This window comes from Eleutherodactylus coqui, chromosome 4, assembly GCF_035609145.1.
Source record: "Eleutherodactylus coqui strain aEleCoq1 chromosome 4, aEleCoq1.hap1, whole genome shotgun sequence".
Lineage (NCBI taxonomy): Eukaryota > Metazoa > Chordata > Amphibia > Anura > Eleutherodactylidae > Eleutherodactylus > Eleutherodactylus coqui.
The window spans coordinates 218036440-218043157 of record NC_089840.1 but is presented as its reverse complement, the minus strand read 5'-3'; positions in this window follow the sequence as shown (position 1 = coordinate 218043157).

The window sequence follows — 6718 nt, the reverse complement described above, 5'->3', positions numbered from 1 at the left end:
ACAAAAGATAGGAAAGAGAAAAACGGCCATATTGGTTGTCATCTTTGAAGGAGCTCAGTTAATTTTCAGTTTCTGAAAAGCTAATTTGAAAGTGACACCTAGTGTACTATAGCTGAACATCATAAGAGTAAAAACACTGCAACACTGACAATCTTCAAAGTCTCTTTATTAAAGGTCAACAGAAATCACAACGAAAGGCAGCATCTTGGGCAAGGCTGTGATGAAGTGCGAGGAACACGAAACAGCTACTGCCTGTCTTTGGTCACTATCCTCAGCCCACAGCCTTTAAATGGGATTTCTTTTATGGACATTTAATAAACAGACCTTGAAGATTTGGCAAGTGCTGTAATTTTTAACCATATAAATTTGTACTGTACATGTTAACTAGGTGCAAAGTAAGTTGAAGAGTTTGTAAATGTTCTTGGGTAAGGCGCTGGACGGAGGGGGGGGGGGGGGGGGTACGTTTTCTTGCAGTTTCACAGATACAGTCCTAAGGATGGTTCCCTCTCAGAGAAAGATACCGCCATTGATAAGCTTGTAGTATGTGCAAAGAGCAGCTAAACTGTGGAAAGAAGAGAGTCTCTCCTGGTTTGTGCTGCAGGTCTGTAGCAATTGTCCTACTGGCAGTAGTGCTCTGATGAACAGGGAAGGCTGCCTGTCCATGGGCGTTTTTGCATTGCGTTCCCCGCGGCAATAATCCGGCTGCGGAGAAACGCAATGCACACTTTCAATAGCGTTGCTATGAAAAGCGCAGCCCCACTGTCCACGAGCGGAGAATCATAGCGATTCTCTGCGTTCAGCCCATCTGTCAGATAGGCTGACCATGGAGATCCGTCTGCAGGCTTCTGCTCCCGGGCAGTGGAGATCCGCCGCGGTATACCACAACGCGCGTGGACAGGCAGCCTAAAGGAGTGCTGAATAGTGAAGTTAGTGCCAAGTGGTTCCTTCATTCCCTCCTCTCAGACAACACTGAATTCTCACCAGGGGGCCTGGAAGAGAGTCATCTCTGGCCATCCAGGCATAGAGTTACAAGTATCCCAAACTAACAGACCTAAAGACTGTCTAGTGAGATAATTTGTTGCTGGTCAACCGGGCTAGGACTCTGATGAAGAACTGTTTATATGGACTCTTGAACTTCATTAACAGACTGAGATAGCCCCATCTATAAGTCAATAAAGTATTTGTTCAGCAATGGCGACTTCTGTGCCCTATGTACAAAGGGCTGCCAAGAAAGCCATGACCCCACTGCTTACAGTCCCTTACACTCAGTCATTTGAGCCAGCAGTGCAAGTCATTTGTTTACCTCTATATATTTATATAGGTACACAAAAAAACAAAAAACAAAACCTTGGTACAGGTTTCAAAATCTGCAGGCTCCGATTTCTTGAAGGCTCCATACACATGTATTGTACTGTACAAGTCTCTCATTTCGCAAGTTGAGGATTAGTAACTGGATCCACATGGTATAAAATCACCCATAGAATCTTATGGGCAGAGTCAGGGCATGCCATTACGGAAGAAGTACCACAGAACGCCCATGTGTCAATAGTGGGAAATGTAGGGACTCCATGTGCCATTGTATAGGGTTAGTGGATGTGCCATTTACCTTCATGGGCCTAAATGCCATATCACCCATTAATGCCCATTTTGGATTGGATTCTGAGGTATTAACATTCATGCTGCACTACTATTTGCCTGGTATTGTAAAACTCTTCCACGCCTCTTTGGTCTTCTATATTACATCTGCCTTTAATGGCCAAAAAAGTTTCCCTTTGATCATGAAGTTTGAGATCCATTGCCAACATTCAGTACTAAGAGCTTCAGAGCTTGAAGTATGTGTGGGCCTGACCTCAGTAGGCAACTAAGGTGATTCAAATTTACCAAGACTGGTTTTTCTGGTCCAACAGAGTTTCCTACAATAACATTTATATGATTGCACTGTATGGGGTAGAGTCTAAAAAGGGAAAGCTCCACGCCTTCATCTTCTGCTGATCACATCATCTAGAAGAGTTGCTCAATACGCATTAAACATTTAAGGCTACCATCCTGTCACAATGATCGGATAATTACTCTGATCCAAGATCTCAAAACCATCACAGATTTCCAGATAGGCCATCAGTAGGTGATCAACAGGGATCTATAGCCGATCTTCCGGCTTGCTGTCAGTACAGTGAGGCCAGGCGTCATCAGTTGGAAGGGAAGATGCCAGCTTCACTCCCATTGAAATTAATGGCAGGGCCTTGCTTCTATTACACTTCCTCTTCCTCATTAGTGGACTAGATGTCTTGACCATAAGTACCCTTAGTCCCGGAAAACCCCATGTAAGCGAGATGTCAGTGTTTTGTGTCTCGGTGGTTAATATTTTCTGCCACCAGATGGTGTCAGCGTAAAAGAGCAAAGACAGTGATACATTATGCCATTTTGTATACTGCTGGCTAAACCCGATGGTATGAGTTAGCGGCAATACGTAGATACCAATGAATGTAGCTATGGATGCATGTCTGTGTGAGTAGACTCAAACTAACACTAGCTGCATAATATGAATCAAATACGATGAGACATTGTGTGAAAGCGGACTACAAAGGATATTGCATGTTCTATGACCGTTCCAGCAGTGTAAGGGTGCATTCGCATGTCACCAATCAATAATGTTAAAATTGTATTGCAAGTTTGTGTGAGGTGATTAAAATGAGGCTCCATAGGGTAGCATGGGAGATAAAAAACAAACAAGTGTCAAATACACCTCCTATCACTTCAGTAAAGAAGCGATCAATGGGAAACCTTGCATAGCACGCCGTGCGATTGGTTTTCCTGTCCCATTGAAATCAATGGGCGATGCGTTCGAGGAATGCAATAAGATAAGGGATGCAGCGATTTTTATTGCCCAGCACTGCTGAGAGGGAAAACATCGCTCACGTATGGGACCCCATTCAAAAGAATAGGGTTCATATTCGCACGTGTGAAATCAGCCTCAAAAGATTGCTAATGCGCAAATACACTCCGTTACGGCAAGAGTATTTGCTCATATATTAGTCTGTGAAGTCCTTACACTGCTATATCCTTTGTAGTCCGCTTTGACATGAATGTGTTTTTCATCGTATTCCGTCCATATTATGCAGCTAGTGTTCGTTTAGGAGTTCACCCCATCCACTCTGCAGATACAGAGAGCCCTGGCCCTCTATGGGGTGTGTTTAAAATACAGATGCATCCGTAGTTACAGTTACTGGTATTCATATTCTAATTGGACTAAAACACACCCAATTAAGATACCAAAGAACCAAATCCTACTTCATCACACATCTGTACTGCAGATCTGCATTGTGGACTTTTAAGAACATGGTAGCGTGGAACAGACCTTGTAGTCATTAAAGGGCTCATTCACATCTGCGTTAGGGCGTACTGTCTGTGTGTTCGTTTTTTAGAGAATAAAAACATAATTAAAGTGCATATAAACGGTTCGGGTCTTTTCAACAGGTTCTAGAGGGGGGGGGGGGGGGGGGGGGAGCTTTTAGTTTCGGGTCCATCAAGTTTCAGTTTTTATAACAGAATAGAAGCAAACTGAAGGCAGGGTGTAATGGGGTGGTAAGAAAAAAAGAAACCCGAGAAGATGTGAGACAAACACACACACACACACTTTATAATTTTTTTTTTTTTTTTTTTTTAAGGACGGCTTCACACGGACGTATTTGCATGCATAGTACCCATTGATTTCGATGGGTTTGTATTTTGCACACGCATTGTGGCCACGCAAAAAAACCCCACCCTATTCTTACTGGGGATTTGCGCAGCAAAGGTCCCTATAGAATCCAATAGGGAGAGCACAAATATGCACACCTGGAACTCAGACAAATTAGCCATTTAAACTGGTGCATCTTTGCGTTTTGTGTGGGGGAGGAAACAAAAAACGTGTCCTGCAAGAAGAAGTAACGTAAAATACATACACCAATACACGTGCAAAAGAAGGCTTGTTCATGTCTATTTATGCTGTGGATTTTTGCCATGGAGATCAACGGAGAGCATAAACACCACACCAAAAATCCACTTTTGTTGCAGATTTTGAAGAGTTTCCACTGCAGAAATGCACTAAATTCTGCGTTTATTGGAGGTTTAAAAGTAAAGTTTGCCAGTGTGAACAGTGCAGGAGCTATTGCTACCGCATCACACAAATGGAACACATCCCACAGCGGAAAATCCATACACACACACACACAAAAAAAAAAAAAAAAGTAAAAAAAAACAAAAACCATGCAGGGATATATACAAAAGCTACAACAAAGAACACTGCGAATTCCACAAAGCTCCTTAACTCCAACCATCTGCAAAAACACAACAGAAGTTCCTCCAGAGCAGTTTTTCCACAGCTCAGACATCCTGTGTGAAGATAGCCCAAGGCCCTGGCCAAGCAGTACAGATATATTGCCACTTTTTGAGGCCTCCGTTTTTTTTAATTTCCCTAAACAGCCCACCGCACTCCAGTATTACGTTAGCACATCAAACAAGGGCAGAATATGTAACATCAGCCCATATAGGTTTAGAAGCACAAGGAAAATACTAACCTTCAGCGGTTATGTAAGGAGCTTATAGTCAACGTGTACATTAGTCAAAAGTGTCTACTGTCTCAGGACTGTCACCAAACCACTATGTCATCACTTAAGCAGCGGGTACAGGCCTGGACGTGGACCAGGCGCTGCCTTTTTATGGAGACCAGAAGTGGAGCACAAGCAGGATTGGCCCTGGCCTACACTACCACTTTTTGTAGTGCTGCTGAGTTGCTGTCGTGTGAGCTGTAACTGTCATGCAATAGTTAAAATCAATCAGCAGTACAACAAAAAGTGGCGTTGGTAGCCCAGGCCTTACTTTTTACTGGCGCCATTTTATCATACAGACTACCATGTGTGAACTATATGTCTCCGAGCTCGCTGAAGAAGAGGCATTTTTAGCCTTGAAATACTATTATATGTTGAATCCTCCTTGCACTCCAGTTCCATAAGAAGGCCGAGTCTGGTCCATGTCTTCTTGCTTGTATGCATTGCACCTGTTCAAATCAATGAGCAGTCTTGTTATATATAGTTGCATTCTGCCCTCCAGCAGGGTGATCTTTCTACTGAAGGAGGGGGCAAATTGGGACCTTAAGGCTTGCTGCGCGTGGGCATAATTGCGTTGGAGAATCCGGAGCGGGCATCCACCTCAGGGTGCCGGAACAAATACCACCCGTAGCATGCTACGGAAAAGTGCTTTTTCCTACATGCAAGTGGAAATCAATCGTGATTTTCTGCTTGCGGAGGAAAAAGTGCAGGATGCTCTATTTTAGTTTGGTCTCCGCACGGACGGCTTCCAGCCCATCTGCAAATAATATTGTGGACAGGTAGTGGATTTTGCGCCATCACCTAGCGACAGTGTGGGAAAATCTGCACTGCACATGTCTGACTGGTTAGACCATCCACAGTACAAATAAGAAGACGGGTACGCAGGTTAGGGGCCGGACACCGGGTCGGATTCCGCTGTGGGATCCTGCATCCAGAATCCGACCTGGTCCTGTGCAGCCGGCTTATGTTTTTTTAAGTTGTTTTTTTTTGTTTGTTTTTTGTTTTTTTTTAATTGCAGGCAATTGTGAAGAACAAAAAAAGAACCTACACTCACCAGCTCTAGACCCCCTCCGTCCCAGAAGACTCTACTTAGGCTATGCTCACACTAGTGATTTTTTTTTTTTTGTTGACTGATCCGGTTTTGTTAAAAAGGACAAGCTTCTGTAGTACTTTCCACTTACATCTGATTTTCAGGTGGGGGTGATTCTTTGATGAATATAGCTCAATGGTTAGCGTTTTTGCCTTGCAATGCTGGGGGGCAAATCTCATCAAGGGGTACATGAACTTTGAAGAACTTTATATAGCAATCACTGTTGGTCAGATTTGCACCAATAACTCCAGCACGGCAAGGCAGCAGTTCTAGCAACCGAGCCACCAGGCTTTTATTGGCAGAGAAATAGAAGTGCAGGAAGAATAAACACAAAGAGAACATAAAAAAAGCCAATAAAGATGTCACCCTTGGTCAGATTTGAAACTACAGCTCCAATGCTGCCACCCCTCGGTGGCTCAATCATTAGCACTGCAGCCTTGCGGTGCTGGAGTTCTAGGTTCCAATTTGACTATGGCTACATTCACACGGGCATCAGGTATTTTTTATGCAAAAATGCCTCGCATCACTTGTGTGAAATTCCGTTTCATGTGCGATAGAGGATCGGAGGTGTTTCCCATTGATTTCCGTGGGAAACCTCACATCACATGGCATGCCAGTGCCATGCAATGTATTTTAGGTCCCATTGAAATCAATGGCCGATGTGTTCTAAAGGACGTGAAAAAATAGGACCTGCAGCGATTGCTTTCCCTCGCAGCATCGCTGTAAGTGAAAATATCACTTTTGTGAATGACTCCATTCAAAAGAATGCAGTTCATATTCGTGCGAATTTTGTGCGTCTCGCAATGCGCAGGCTCGTGCGAGATTCACGCACGTGTGCATGTAGCCTCAGAGTGATGTCTGTGTTGGCTTCTTACATTCGCTGTGTGTTTATTCTTCTGTATTTTCTATTTCTCTGCCAATGAAAGAACATGCATGGTAGCTTGTCACGGAAATGCAATTTTCTGCATTGGAATTCCGTGCAAATTTTGACGTTTGGATTTCCAGCATAAGGGTGCCTACCCACTAGCGGTTTTTTTTAATG